This window comes from Periplaneta americana, chromosome 15 (assembly GCF_040183065.1).
Source record: "Periplaneta americana isolate PAMFEO1 chromosome 15, P.americana_PAMFEO1_priV1, whole genome shotgun sequence".
Lineage (NCBI taxonomy): Eukaryota > Metazoa > Arthropoda > Insecta > Blattodea > Blattidae > Periplaneta > Periplaneta americana.
The window spans coordinates 135,866,685-135,883,937 of record NC_091131.1 but is presented as its reverse complement, the minus strand read 5'-3'; positions in this window follow the sequence as shown (position 1 = coordinate 135,883,937).

The following is a 17,253-nucleotide window of genomic DNA, read 5'->3' as shown; positions in this document are numbered from 1 at the left end:
CTCCTGTACGTTACAAGTAAAAAGTTGCATCAGCTATTATTACAAGTATTTTCAGACCAGTATATAAGTGCTTTGTTTCATAAATAACTACTACTTATTAGAAGTACTGATAATAATAGTGGAAACGTACTAGTCCGTAGTTGGGTGTCAAAAGTAGGTACAAGTATGCAAAGAAATTTCGGAATATGGTCTAGTAATACAGAAAACGACGAGGGGTTTGATGTTATTCGAGTACTACATGGAAGGGTGTATAGTTTAAGAATAAACTTTGAATTCAATACTTTATAATTATGAATTTATTGAACGAACGATTCATTTATTTTATTTAGTAGATTTATGTCTACTGGCAGAGTTAAGGCCATAAAGCCTTCTCTTCCACTCAACCAGTATGAGAACAATAACAAATATAAAACTGGCAGCAATGTAGGAACAATAATATATAATTAATAATAATAGAATAATAGTAACAAAATGAAAACAAGTTTAGTTACATCTAATTCTAAGAATCAAACAATTAAAGTAATGTAAATCGAAGTAATTGTTAAAATAATAAAGAAAATTTATATATTGAAAATAAAAATCATAATTAGAAAGATTATAATTTAGGAAAGCTTACAGTCTAAGCAGTCTATCTGACAACCGGGTTTTGAAATTAGTAAACGTCTGACAGCCTCTTAGAAGGTATGAGGTAGGGAGTTCCAATGACGAGAAATTGAAACGGCGAATGATGAAGTGTATCGAGAAGTGTTATGATGAGGTACTCAATGTACCGGTGATCTTAGATCGAGTATTTAGGTTATGGTTGAAGCATAAACACACAAAACGAGACGACATAACTTTAGAACGAGTCCGCAGAAGCAGGAGCGACTAATGTCGGATATAGGCCCTCTCCTGGAACAGAATATGGACTGGAATGATGCTCTTACACCCAAGGAACAATAAATTACAAATAAGTTTACATGGCTTGGTAACGGAACTCAATACTATTCAGTGGGAGATATGCACAGCGCGGCGTTTCGAAAGCATCTGTCTGCAGAACAGTACACGTCACAGTGAAAGCAATAAATCAAGTTTTACTTCATCGGTTATTGAGATTGTCCGAGACTATGGTACCTGTTGTGCAACAATTCGATGCTATAGGTAGAATGCCAAATATGTGTAGTTGTTTGAATGGAACATTAATAACATCGATGCACCGAATTAAAATAAGCCAGATTTTGATGATCGCCAGGGAAAACATTCAATTAACCGTACGGTGGCTTGTGGATTTGAATTATTTTTATTTCTACTATGTTAATGCTAAACGACGCTCGTGTTCTCAGGAACAACAACATATTTAACAAGATGGATGTTGAAGAATGGAGATCTGTTACTGATGTGTGATCGTTACTGACAGTGACTAATTCAAAATTATGAAGCTGAGGCTAGTTCCCTGAAATGTCACAAACTGGGAGGAAGGACGGTGATATAACATTTGGTTGCTCTTTTGCACCATGTTAACTCGCGCTTTGTGAACTAGACGTACTGATAACTGATACTAACTTTTCAAATGATGTCATAGGAATTGTAAGGTAACTGTAGTTATACAAGTGTACGGTGAATTTTTATGAAAAAATTACAAGAGCTTGTTGCTTGTATCCTTTACATTATCAATTTGTTGCTAGTAGCTTTGTAACTTTTATGAAAGAGATCCCAGATATTAGAAATAAGTAAATACATGCTGGTACGAAAGACACAGGAGTGCATGTGAGTTTTTCTTATGCCACAGATGGAATCCAGGTTCGTTGGTTCCTTATCTCTAAGCATTGGAACTTTTCCATTCGAACGCTCCATTAAAGTTTGTGAGTAAAGTTCAGAAACACCATGTATGTGTATCTGTGTTGCAACACATTTTCGCCTACATTCAACTGCATTCCTTATTTTTAAATAAACTAATTTTTAAATTCTTGTGAAGTGTGAAAACTATAGGAAGAGTATGTTAATGAATGCTGTGAAGGATTCTCCCGTTTTCCCCCATATTAGGCATTTACATCATTCCGTCATCATTTCTCCATTTCGTTATCATTGCATAGCATTCCCCGATCGCCGGCGCCGGCTGGCTACGCACGGAGAGGGCTAGCCTAGGGATGAGAGGGGTTGCCTACTCGACCCTGGGTACGCAGTGAACTTTAGGGTATAGTCAGCAGGTATGGATTTGAGAATGCGCCTAGCTTGAGGGTTAGCGCAATAGACCGTAACAGGTCGCAGTGCTGATCATGTAAATTCAATTCAGTTCAATGCTGTGAAGAATAATATGTATTATGTGAAAGATGTAATATGTGACGAATTTAAATATGCAATATACACCTTGGTTAGAAATTGTAGGACGATTTCAGAAGGCTATATCTTCACCAATATTGAACATAAATACATGATCTTACGACCATTTGAAGTTTTATAGTGACCTTAGATGCACTCGCTGTGAGCCTCACATGTAATACGGCAGACGTCCAGACGGTGATCCCATTCTTGCCAAACCCTCTCAAGCATGTTTTGTGTCGTTCCTGATTGCTGTGTTAATGCGCCTTCTCAATTCGGCTAACGTCGCTGGAAGTGGAGGTATGTAAACATTGTCCTTGATAAAACCTCACAGAAATAAATCACAGACTGTGAAATCCGGCCATGTGTAGAAGGTGCTATCTGCGTCCGTTGCATGATCAATCCATCGACCTAGTAGGTGTTGAATTAGGTACCTCCGGACCTCCGTATGCCACTGTGGAGGGGCTCCGTCTCGTTGGAAAATGAACTCCTGTTCCTTCTCCACCGTGAGTTATAGCATTGGCCAATTTTCCTAAATCAACACCTATGAGGTCGATGGATTGATCGTGCAATGAACACAGGCAACATCTTCTGCACATGGCCTCCGTTCACCGGATTTCACAGTGTGTGGTTTCTTTCTGTGGGGTTTATCAAGGACAATATCTACATTCCTCCACTTCCAGCGACGTTAGCCGAATTGAGAAGGCGTATTAACACAGTAATCAGGAAAGACACACAAGATATGCTTGAGAGGGTTTGGCAAGAATGGGATCACCATCTGGACCTCTGCCGTATTACACGCGGGGCTCACGTCGAGTGCATTCAAAGCTTCAAATTTTCCTCTTATAGATGGTAGTAAGATCATATATTTATTATTAGTGAAAATATAGCTTTCTGAAATAGTCCAATAACATTGAACAACAAATTATTTTCATTGAAAGTGTGTAAACTGCATCAAATTGGGTTTTTCAGATTCATTTGAGCTTAAGATTATAAAATATCACTATCCACAAAAATACTTAGCTCTAGTTTTTTAAGTATGTCATCCGCATCTTATTATCAAAGTACTCGCTAAATAAATATACTCATATTCCAGGAACTAGTCAATCCAATACATTTTTCAAGTAAATAATATACTTGAATTGTGTGATATCATAGGTATTGATAAGTTCCAGTGTCATTCACAAATACAAACATAAAATATTAGAAGTAATATCAAAATTATACAACATAATGTACATGAATGAAGGCACTATTCTCTTTATTCTAAAAGTAATTCACACAAAGCAAGTAATATAAATCAGCCGATTAGAACTAAACGTATAAAAGATAGCAAATTTGAATGTCCTTATTTATTCAGGGTGTATCAAAAGGTCAGGTCAATCCTTCAGGAGGTGATACAGGACCTTATTTGCAACAAAAAAATCCTAATACACTTTTTCAATATTCATCTCCGTTTCTGAGTTACACGAATGTCACGTACCGTATCTATCTCCACTTGAATCCACACCTAATGGACCTGTCTGCTTGAGAGAAGGTAGGCTCATTGTCAGTTGTCTAGAGCAAATGTTCAAAATGTCCCCGTCTCGTTCGAACACACGCTTCAGCACGCCGTCTCACCTCTCGCTGCACATTATCCAATCCGTGCTGCTATATTTCCATTTCAGTCGTGTTAATCATTGCAATGAGCTCTTCTCCGCTTGCTATCTCCGTTTGGTACACTTTCTCCTTCACATAGCCCCAGAAAAAGAAGTCATTGTGTTAAGTATGGCGACCGGACTGGCCAGGAAACTATGGTATCAACTAGACGGTGCTTCATCAAATTTCAGACTTCCAGTACACCAATGGTTAGATCAGCAGCAGGGATTGGATAATGTGCAGCGAGAGGTTAGACGGCGTGCTGAAGCGTGTGTTCGTCCGAGAGGGGGACATTTTGAGCATTTGCTCTAGACAACTGACAATTAGCCTATCTTCTCTCAAGCCGACAGGTCCATTAGGTTTGGAATCAAATGGGGATAGATATGATATGTGATATTTGTGTAACTCGGAAACGGCGATTAATATTGAAAAAGTGTATTAGGATTCTTTGTTGTAAATAAGGTCCTGAATCACCTTCTTAAGGATTGACCTGACGTTTTGATACACCCTGTTTAACCATTGTTACAAAGCATGTTTTGAGATAAATTAAACTCATATTGAGCATTTTTGTTTGGCTTGACTTTTATACAGTAACTTAGGAGAATCCCTTGTGAGTCAAGCACTAATCTTCTAAAATAGCAGGGCTCTATTTTTCCTGCATACTTCTTCTCCATAGTGGACATGTTCTGAGAGAATCATTAACCATGTTCATCATTTGCTGCACCAGAATCCTTGGAGAAGATGTCGAGATGAGAATGGAGGAAGTGAATAAATAACAACATACTGCAACCAAGTTTTTCATAGCACGACAATAGTTCATGAACAGTCTCCTTGTAATTTGTCGCTCAATTGTTTTACAAGAACTATGAACAAACATACTTAAAACATATACAAATTCCATGCTTGATATGGGAACCATGCAAAAGTAGCAGTCATTCATTCATACTCTTTATTGGCTTCTTCCAGATCATGGGTACTGCGAAGGACGTCCTTTTCCATTAATTCAGTTTCTTAGGTTGCTGGCACCAGCGTTGCAGAATACATGGGGAGTCCGGGTTTTATCCTGGTCCCCAATTTTAGAACCAAAATAAGTGATAGGCTTTCTTGATTAATGGCGGTATTATGAAAAAAAAATGTCACTTCTCGTCACAAATAGCAGAATGTGTTAGCACTGTTCAGATAGACCGGTGGCATTATTGTTCACTTTAACAGAAATCACTCTTATCGCCAAGTGCTTACAAATATATAAACAATCACCCATATATCTGGTATTTATGTGAAAAATAAACTCAAATAAGTATTAAAAATTACAGAAGTTGAACAGGAGAGAGACAAAAAAATCACTGAAAATTAGGAGGAAGATATGTTTACTACCAGAATAATGAAATTATATAAGGTAGATAAAAATTGTTTCTTATATCGCTGCCAAACTATTGTATTTTTTTTAACTTGCTTTAAAATTCCTATAAAATTACTCCACTATAACAAAACAGTGTAAAATGAAAAGTAGAGCTAATTTTCCAATTCTTTCTTTGATATTCATGACCAGCACATCAAAATTGATAACAAATGGATATTTTTATTTAATTTACATTTTCATTGTTCAACAGTGTAATTTGTAACCACAGTGTATGTATGTAGTCCGTGTCTTCTTACTTTATATCCTAACCATTTTCTCCCTGTTGCTACATTATGTTAGCGCATTATAGTGTTTTTCTAGTTGTCAGGTGTAATTTTCTTTTGCCAACTTTGTTTCAATTTAATTTACTGATAAGTAATACAACTGACAGTTAGGCCTACTTTCTAACAGTTATGTTGACATCATCGTTCTCATTTGAAGATGCTGCCAACGTTCATGAAACGAAAGTTACGAGCCAGTGTTGTTTGAAATTTGAACGTACATAGTTAATAATTAATAATATTAACAAATAATGCAGTAATAGTTAATAAATAAATAGCATATAAATAAAGTGGCCTTCGGTTCTCGGAGTTCGTACTAATCATATCATGTGGTCAATTACAATAACTTTTTAGGTTATGTGTTATGAAACTTATACTGTTTAATGAAATCAGTGTACTTCATGTTTCCAGATGAAACTAATTTCAATATTATACCAATCAGTCATGAATAAATAAATAATAAATAGTATTGGTGTTTCAGTACAAAGGATTCTGATTTTACCTGCTATGGTGTTATGTAGAAACAGTTGCCAACATTAAAAGACAGCTTCCTAGGAATTAATTTTACGTGAACCCCACTATACCCTGACGAAATCGCTAGATCTTAGACATTTACGTATACTAACAGGAGAAATAACTTAGAAAATAAATGTATTGCTATGCTAAATGTTTGTAGACTCTTCAAACTGTAATATGTACAAGTAAATGCTGTTGTGTCAGCGATTTTATACACTCAATGCGCTCCGATAGCCACTCTGTGCTTGTGTGTGTGTGTTTTTTTTTTTTTGCTGTTCTATGATGGAATGGAATGGCATTTTCGGAAAGGGACACTATGATCCAGCACTGGGACCTTTTACGATCTATTGCTCTAACCCTGAACCTAGACGCATTCCCAAACCCACACCGGCTGACTTCATTAAGGTTCTCTTCGTGCCCCACTCGTCCCTAGGCTAGCTCCCTTCGTGCGTCGCTAGCCGGTGTTCGGTGAATACTATGGAATAAATGGTGACGAAATGGAGAAATGTCGGCGGATTGATGTAGATGTCTAATATGGGAACGGGAGAACCCCAAGGAAAACCGCAACTGCGACCTTGTCGGTCACAAAAAAAAATCCAGATCTAACCGGAACTCGAATCTGGACCGCCTGTGTGATAGACTGAAGATCTGACACTCAGCCACCGCAGGAGTCTACTGTTCTGTGATAATTTATTTTTTTCTTCCAAATAATGGAAGTAACGTAGTATGATGACTTGCACATTGTTTAAATCGTAGACTTTAGGATAGGCCTATGTGGCAGCTACAGCGGATGTAAATTCAATCTGTAAAATAATTTTCGATGTCCTAGTCCTTCTATATAGACATTGATAAGACGTCGTGTCATGAGACATATTTTGATTAAAGACTATAATCACAAATATGTTTGTAATTCCCCTACAGTTAGGTATGCATCACACATACGTAATTGATTATTCCCCTGGTAGAGGGAAAGAGAAGGCCTGATGTCCTTATCTCTACTAGGTTAAAAAAATAAATAAATAAATAAATAAATAAATAAATAAATAAATAAATAAATAAATAAAGTAAATTATTCACGAATTCATAACTTTAGAGTAACTTCAGGTAAGAATTGTTTATGAAATATTGCGATTAGAATATTCGTAATGGTTCTGCTTAAAAATTAAAGATAGAAACAAAATTCTTGTACTCTAATTCAATAAACAAAAATGTCGTTTTAATGATAAAAATTTTACGCCAATTTTTAAATTCACTGTCTTCAAAATTTGCTACTTTCAAGGATCGACAATTAAACTGGTCTGCTATATTCCTACTTATTGCTGTGGACTTAATCGTTTCAACATGAAGATTTTTACAACCTCCTCTGACTTGAGGCGATTAATTTGAACAAATTGATTTGTTAAAAATATGATATGAAATTTTTTTCATATACGGATAGTGATTTTAGGAATGATAACTCAGAACTTCTTAAGAAAGTAATGAACATTTTTAATATCCTATGGCTAAAAACACGTAAAGGCAGGCAGATATTAAGACTATGTCATGATAAACACTGTCGATATTTAAACTATTGAACTTGATTAATGAAATACCGCAAGCTTTTTAATTAATATAATGAGGCGTAGTTTGTAATCGTTATATATTTCACGGACTAGACTGGACTCTAGAGTGATGGAGATAAGGTTCAACAGGCCAGGTCAGAACAAGTTTCCTCCAAAAGAATTCTGTATTTTTGGAGCAGAATTCTCAATCTCTGACTGCAACGTCATATTATTCCACTTAACGTTGCTTTTAACTGTAGAAGTTGTCAACGTCAAAATTAAACGTGTGCAAGAAATGATTGACAGATTTTGCGAGGAGACCTCTTTTCTTTTACGTGCTGTATATTTACAAGAGGAAAACCCATAATTTTGTTTCCCTTTCGGGAAAATTATACTAGAATTTTATCGTTCTCTTTTTAACTGCGAACCTCGAATCCAGTAGCCAGCATGGTAACCGTGAGACCATGAAGGACGACAACTTGATTGATTACTTTAGTAAACCTGTTTCGTCATATCACTTTCTTTTTTAATATTACACTTTACATAAACCTGACTTGCAATGCGAAAGAAAAGTTTGAATGCTTCTAGAGTCACATCACAATGGAACAAACAAGCGTATTTTTTTATATCGCAAGTCTGACATGTTAAGACTTTAATATGAGTTTCATAAACAATTGCGCTATGATTATCACAATTACTTGCATTTATCACTGCAACCACTCAGCACCATCACTGCTACTGTCACAATCATATGTTTTCGCTGTAGTTTCCGGAATATTGGCACCTTACACAACGAATACATAGATTATCCTTAATCTTGTAGGAGAGCCTCTATCAACTAATAAGTGTCTTTGTAGCGCGAACATTATCAATCATTATAAAATGTATGAATTTTTTTTTTTTTTCAATTTTTGTTTAAGAAAAAATTATTTTTATTTAGATATTTTATGAAAGTGGGTGAAACATATATAAACGTATCGTGCAGTTTAATGATAGTGATCGTATTCTCGTCAGCATCACCATAGTGAAGAAGTTTCAAAGTTCCAATCTTGTGACCTGCAAGTTTAGACACTGCATGCAATGTTTCGAAAAATTAGTGGCATTCTAACTTTTCAATGCGCCAATGGCGACGCATACGCAAGCAGTCATTTCTGTTGCACGTGTAACCATTAAGGGCCATATTCATAGACATTTTTAGCGCGGGTTTCCTGTGGATAATCAGCGTTTTTCGTATTCATAAACCAGTGTTAGCGATAGGAAATGATTTGAATTCTGTACTAGTAACCAATGGATAGCCGGGGCTAGCTTAGTATGCTCGTAGCGCGTGCTGCGAAATGTCTATGAATAGCACCCGAAGTTTCTCATCGGCACCCCACTATTGTACAGTACATAGTCCGCTAATGTGTTCGCATCAAGTTTTATAAATTTGATTTATAAGAATGAGTAAGTTCAATTCTGAAATAGTTACAAAGTTTCTTTACGTATATGAAAAACACGAGTGTTTGTGGGATCTGAACTCTAATCTTTGTAAAAAAAAAAAAAATAGAGATACCAGAATAGAGGCTTACGAAAATATGTCAAGGACAATGAAAATTGATGGATTCGGAATTGCCGAGTGAAAGCAAAAATAAAATTCATACGAGATGCGTACACTCTGGAGGTAAGGAAAAAATAACAAGAACCATGAAATCTGACGGTGGTTCAGATGACATCAACAAACCTAAATTAACATGGTTTTCAGTTGCTGATAGATTTCGTACCAAGTGTTGCAAATAAGAGAAAGACAGTCTTAAGAAATTTTTGGAACTTAGTAAAAAAAAACATTACAATATTAATTTATATACAATTTAAGACTGAAAACTCAAAAGGGGCTAAGTGCCATCTACTGAAAAATGAGATTTTGACGTGTGTGCTTGCTATTTAGCTATGCAAATACTATACCCATTCATTTATTCATAGTTTTCTATCTAAGGGTAGGTCTTTCACTGCAAACCCAGAAATCTCCAGTCTTCCCTATTTTCAGCCTTCCTCTTAATCTCCGTATAATATGCGGAGATTAAGAGAAACATATGTTCCATACATCTTAATGGTGTCTATCACGTGATATTTTCTTCTGCCTCGAACTCTTCTTACGTCCACCATTCCTTCCAGTACATCCTTCAGTAAGCAGTTTCTTCTTAACCAGTGACAAAGGCAAATTGTTTTTCTCTTCCTCATTAATTTCAGGATTTTTATTTCGTCACACGCTCCATTCTTCTTCATATACACATTTCAAATGTTTCCAGTCGTTTGTCTTCACTTCGTCGTAATGTCCATGTTTCTGCCCACAGGGCAATTCACTAGGGCTTTCCCTAGTTCTTTTTCTTGAGGTCAGCAGAAGGTACTCAATTTTCTGCGAAAACCTTTATTTGCTTTTTGACTTCTTGGCAGCAGCTAATGTTACTACTCATAGTACACTCCAAGTATTTTAAGCTGTCCGCTTTTTCTACTTAGTGCAGTGTAGATGGTATCTGAACTTCTGGCTAGAACTTGGATATTGTAACTTACACTTTGGAACAGGATACAAATATTAATGATAATAACAATAATAATATAATAATAATAATAATACATTTATTTATTGTGGTGATGTTAAGGCCCTTCCACGCCACCAGATATATGTATACATACAGCGTAAAAATGAAAATTTTATAATGAAGCAAAACAATTTCCAGGTCCCAAATATAGCAATGTAATTTCCGATTTCAATTTTGGAAGTAAAGCATCTCTTATGTCGATAGCGAACTTTTGAATATAATCATACTACTAGATATTGTAGTGGTCCCGTGCCGTGGTGTAGTGGTCTAAGGCATCCTGCTTAGGACTCACGTTACGGAATGCTGCTGGTTCAGATCCTCATGGGTGAAGAAATTTTCTCATGAAATTTCGGCCAGTATATGGGACCGGTGCCCACCCAGCATCGTGATGTTCTTAGGGAGTTACAATAGGTGGGAAATCCGGTCGCGAAAGCCAGCTATAATGGCTGGGGGATTGTCGTGCTATCCACACGATACCACCATTCTGGTCGGATGATCGTCCACTTCTGCTTATGCATGTGAACGTGAGGCCAGCAGCCGGCTGGTGGTCTGGACCCTTCATGAACTGTCGCCACGGATTATTATTATTATTATTATTATTATTATTATTATTATTATTATTATTATTATTATTATTATTATTATTATTATTACATGTTTTACTAGATTATCAGAATTGTCTGCTGTCATCTGTAACATTAGTAGGTATCTATTGTCGAAAGTTCTTGTAAAATTCTCGCAGCTGTATCTAAATTCTCCCTCCGAACAATTAATTTTTTCACCCATAAAATGCAATCTTCTTTCATGTCTTTTCTTTATTCCAAGTTAGAAATCACCTCCTCAACCAATAAAGTTACAACTATTAAGCAAATGCTATGAACAAGTTTAACTTCACTTGACATGTTATGTCTTCGTGCAACATTCAGATAGTAGCCGCACTGGAAAATAGCACTGGCGAGGCAAAATAAAGAAACCCGTGTAAACCTTTACTGGCGCAAAAGTACGACTGGCGTGTTAACTGGCGCCAGTAAATCCATGCACGTGTAAACCCACCAATAGAGAATGTAAACCTTGACCAAGGTCACATGCTCTTTACTTACCGGTGTGGTTGGCCCGCAGGGAGAGGGAACGGGTTGCGGCTTGTTTACATTCTTCAGGAATCTACTGTATGAATGAATGGAATTAATACAAGATTGAACGAGAGTGCATCAATAAAAAGTGTGGGTAAATGAATAAATGAGAGAAACAACCTATGAATAGCAGGATGAATGAATGAATGAATGAATGAATAAATAAATAAATAAATAAATAAATAAATAAATAAATAACTAAATAAATAAATAAATAAATAAATAAATAAATTATTGCATGAATGAACGAGAGTGCATCGATAAAAAAAAGTGTCATTGACTGAACGTGAGAAAGAATGTAAGAATGGAGAAAGAATTAATACATGAATGAACGAGAGAGCATCACTAAAGGAAGTGTGAATGGTAGAATTAAAAATGAATGAATGAATGAATTAATTAATTAATTAATAATGAGTGACTTAGTATATAAAGGAACGAAAATGCACAATCGATAAAATTGAATCTGAGAAAGAATGAATGAATCAGTACAATCGGTGCAGGGGATGTCTGGAGAATGTAAATAAGCTTCAGCCCGTTCCCTCCCCCTACGAGCCAACCACACGGGGAAGTAAAGAGCCTGTGACCTTGCGTCAAGGTTTACATTATCTAACTATCCGCTGCACCGAGTGAATGAACGAGAATTCTTCAGTAAATAAGTGTCAGTGATTCAATGAGAGAAGGCATGTAAAAAATGACAGCATAAATTAATTTACAACTGAATTAATTTACGAAATAATGAACGAATAAATACGTGAAAATAGTAAAGGTAAACTAATGAAAGAGTGATTGGATGAATGACAGAGTAAGTGAGATAACCAATAATTAAGTAAGTGAATAAACAGTGAGAGAATGAAGGAAATAAGATATAACATGAGGAGGGGATTAATGAAGTAACGAAGGAAGAAAGGAAGTGAATTATCTTAAGTAGGCCTAGTAAAAATTACAGGAAGAAGGAAAATGTAAGTATGAAAGGAGAAATGGAACCAATAAGGAATGAAACCAAGGAATTAATATATGTTATATTTTTTATTACCCTGTGAGGTAAAAATATAAACACATGAAGATATTTTGACTTAAATTTCGCCTTCGCCAATAATATCATTTAAACTAGAAATCTCATCTTTGCCATATCCACTTATGCTATAGATTTCTGCTTTCGGTAGCTGGATTCACTCTTTTGGATAAAGAAGTACTAGCGTAGAAAGAAAAGGAAATGATTCTATAATAATACATATTATCAACAATACAAACGCCATACTACGAACTACTACTACAGACTCCACAATGATAATAGATTTTAAGCAGACTCAGGTTCACTTTGCTGTACAGGTCACAAGACTTGAACTTTGGAACTTGACTATAATGGTGATGGTGACGATGACTACGATCACTATTATGAAACTGCACAAAAAGTTTACATATGTTTCACTTATTTTCATGAAATATTGAAATAAAAACACTTTTTTCCTTACACAAAAATCGAGAAATACATACATTTTTATAATGATTGAGAATGCTCGCTCTACAAAAGCACTTATTAGTTGCTAGTAGACCTCCTACAAGATTAAGGATAATCTATTTTTTTCTTTGCGCGAAAAATCAATATTCTGGAAACTACTGCGAAAACATATGAAGGGTACACGGGAAAAACGAACAATGTCACAATGCTGTTAAGGTTGATGTCGTTATCTAATTCACTGTATTACTACAAACGTTAGTGTTATTTTTACCAAAAGTGGTAAATGAGAATTAAAACCACGGATACATTCATCATTTCCTTCATTTCAAGCAGAAACATCAATAAATGTTGCAGTAATATACTGAAATAGATCACTATCTCATCCTTAATGGAAATGTGACATTGTTCGTTTTTCCCGTGTACCCTTCATATGATTGTGTCAGTAACAGTGATAGTGCTGAGTGGTTGTAGTGATAAATGCAAGTAATTGTGATAGTCATAGCGCAATTGTTAATTAGACTCATATTATAGTCTCAGTATGTGAAAGTTGCGATATAAAAAATACGCTCGTTTGTTCCGTTTGGACGTGGAAACATTCAAACTTTTCTTTTGCATTGCAAGTCAAGCTTGAGTAAAACGTGATATTAAAAAAAAAGTGATACGACGAAGCAGGTTTACTAATCTAATCGACCAAGTTGTCGCCCTTGATGTCTCACGCTCACCATGAATTCGAGGTTACCAGGCAAAAAAAAAAGAGAACTATAAAATTCTAGTATCATTTTCCCGAAAGGGAAACAAAACTACGAGTTTAGAGCACGTAAAAGAAAAGAGGGTTCCACACAAATTCTGTCAACCATTTCTTGCACACGCTCAATTTCGATGTTGGACAACCTCTGCAAATAAATGAAACGTTAAGTAGAATACTATGATGTTGCCGACAGAGAGTGAGAATGCTGCTCCAAAAATACAGAATTCTTTTGGAGGAAACTTGTTCTGACCTGGCCTGTTGAACTTTCTCTCCATCACTCTAGAGTCCAGTCTAGTCCGTGAAATATATAACGATCACAAACTACGCCTCATTATATTTATTAAAAAGCTTGCGGTATTTCATTAATCAAGTGCGTTAGTTTAAATATAGACAGTGATTATCATGACACAGTCCTAATATCTCACCGTCCTTACGTGTTGTTAGCCATTGGATATTAAAAATGTACATTACTTTCTTAAAAAGTTGTGAGTTATCATGCCAAAAATCGCTACCGGTATATGAACAAATTTTAATGTCATATTTTTAACAAATCAACGTGTTCAAATTAATCGCCTCGAGTCAGAAGAGGCTGTAAAAATTTCCATGATGCAATAAGTAGGCCTATAGCAGAAGAGTTCATTTGTCAATCCTTGAAAGTAGCAAATTTTGGAAACAGTAAATTTATTACAATTTTCATCATTAAAGCCACACATTTTTTTTAATTATTGTAAAAGAATTTGCTTTCAATCTTCAAATTTAAAAAAAAAAATCCATTACGAATATTCTAATGACAACATTTCATAAAGAATTCTTACGTGAAGTTAGGTACTTTAAAATGATGAGTTTTGAATAATTAATTACGAATGTGTGACACTTACCTTGAATGAATGAATGAATGAATGAATGAATGAATGAATGAATGAATGAATGAATGAAATAGCCTTTGGATTTCCCGTGAAGGGCTATGGCCTCCTAAAAGGGGAGCTCTTTAGAGATCATGCGGTGAGCTAATCCGCATGACTGTAGATTCTGTTCTATATAAGTTTTGTTCGTCGTTTGTGTGTGTACACTTGCGCTCTCACTCGATACTGGCAAACTGTAGCGATCTCCATTCTTCTCGGTTCTTGGCTGTTCTGGACCACAGGGGTCCAGCTAGGCTCTTGAAGAAGTCCGCCCATCTGGTCCCAGGTCTTCCTCGGTTTCGCCTCCCGATGCGTGGGTCCCACGTGGTGGAAATATGCGCCCATCTGCAGCCTTGGAGTCTCGACACGTGGCCTCCCCATTTCCATTTCAGGCGTTCCCCTTGGTGTGCCATGTCTCTGGTGTTTGTCATCTGCTTGAGTCTGGTGTTGAAAATCTTGTCTCTGAGGGAGAGTCCTAGGATTTTCCTCTCCATTTTGCGCTGGCAGATCTGAATCTGCGTCTTCTGGTTCACGGTCAGTTTCCAGGTCTGACAGCCGTACAGTAAGGTTGGGAAGATACAGGATTGCAGCACCTCCAGCTTTAGTTTGCGGTTCAGTTTCTTGTCAAGGAGTATGAATTGCAGTGACCAGAAAGCTCTCCATGCTGATGCAATTCTTCTTTTTAGTTCTCTCGTCATGCAGCTTTTGAATCCGACCAATTGGCCCAGATAGATGTATTCCTCCACGTACTGTAATATGGTTGCGTTGACTTGGATTGGTTGTGGTTGGCTGTTCGTCACGACTTGGGTTTTTTCCATGTTCATGCTTAGGCATGCGTGTGAGCTGCAATCACTTAGTTCCTGTATCATCTCTTGTAGGTCGGTGGCGTTTTTAGCGAAAAGTACGATGTCGTCCGCGAATCTTAGGTTCGTCAGCCGATATCCGTTTATATTGATTCCATGTCTTTTCTTCCACTTTAGCTTACGGAATATGTCTTCCAGGAGGCTAGTAAATAGCTTTGGTGAGATCGGATCCCCTTGTCGGACTCCTCTTCCTATTCTGAATATTTGTCCTTCTCGTTCTGTCATCACGGTGGCGTGCGAGTCTCCGTAGAGCTTAGTTAGGATGTTGATATATTTGTGCTCGACTCCCTGGTTACTCAGCGTCTGTAATACACAGGAGTGTTCTACCGAGTCAAATGCTTTCTTGAAATCTATAAATGCGAAATAGAGGGGAATATTGAATTCGTCCGTTTTTTCTATGACCTGGTTGATTGTCTGTAGATGATCCACCGTGCTGTAACCTGAGCGAAATCCTGCCTGGTCTGGAGCTTGGTTGTCATCCAGTACTTTCGTGAGTCTCCTTGTGATTATCTTAGAGAACAGCTTGTAGACATTTGATATCAGGCTGATTGGACGGTAGTTGTTCAGGTCGTCCTTGGCACCTTTTTTGTGGAGTAGAATAATTTTGCTTGTCTTCCATTGGTGGGGTACTGTCTCCGATTTGAGTATTTCGTTGAAGACTGCGGTGAGCGGTGTTAGCAAGGAGTCGTGACCGAGTTTCAGGTGTTCGTTGTGGATGTTGTCTTCTCCGGGCGCTTTTCCGGATTTGAGTTCCCCTATCGCTGTCCTGACCTCGCTTTGAAGTATTGGTGGGACCTCGATGTCGTCTACGTTGTTCATCTGAATACTGTCGCTTGGATTCTCTTCCTGTTTTGAGCTGGTGTATAATGATCTGTAGTAGTTTGTGGCTGCCGTCACAATGTCTTCTCTTTCTGTTAGACGGTTGCCTCTGGGTCCCCGTGCTCCCAAGAGCCATTGCTTCCCACTTCCTCTCTGTTTTCTTGCTTGTCTTGTTGATTTGGATGATTCCAGTATTGTTCTTACTGCCTCTGTGTTGTGTTCACGTACGTCCCTTCTGATCGCCCTTTTTGTTTGCTTATCAATCTCTGCGTACTGGTTTTTATTGTCCTCGGTTTCATCCCTGCTTGGATATAATCTCTTCCTTTGTTCAATTAATGCAATTGTTAACGGGCTGAGCTTGGAACTGTTTTCTCTAGTTACATTTGTTCTCCTGGCTGTGATTGATGCTTGGGTAAGGGCCTCTTCGATGGAGTTGTATAGATCCTGTGGGTCGCGCTGGGAGGATAGGTCCATTTCATGTAGTCGTTCCTGTAGTGCAAGGCCGAAAGTGTGCCTATCTAAGCTGTCAATTGTGCTCGCTATTGTATTCCCAAAATGTCTTCTGTTTCTCTTTATATTCACTGTGGCACGTACCATTCTGTGATCCGTCGAGAATTTCAGGTTTGGTACGACTTGTATGTCTCTCGCACCTGCTAGGCTGTCGGTTAGTATGTAGTCCAGTTCGTTTTTTGTCGTGCCGTTGGGGTGTCTCCAGGTCCACCTTGCTTCGCTACGCTTTCTGAAGAACGTGTTTAGTATCACCATTCTCTGTTCTGTGGCGAATTGTACCAGTTGTTCTCCTCTTGCGTTCCTTGTCCCGTAGCCGTACGGCCCAACTGGGTCCTCTTGTGCGTGGAGTTTGTTCCCTACTTTGCTGTTGAAGTCGCCTAATATGAAGTTCCTGTGTGATCTGTGTCTCTCAATTGTGTCTTCTAGCAGTCTGTAGAAGTCTTCGCTGTCTTCGTCACTATGGTTCTCTGTGGGTGCATATATTTGTATCATAGTTACATCGCATGTCGCTGTCTTTATCTTTAGAACTATTATTCTCTCTGAAACCCCTATGATTTCCTTCACCATGGGTTT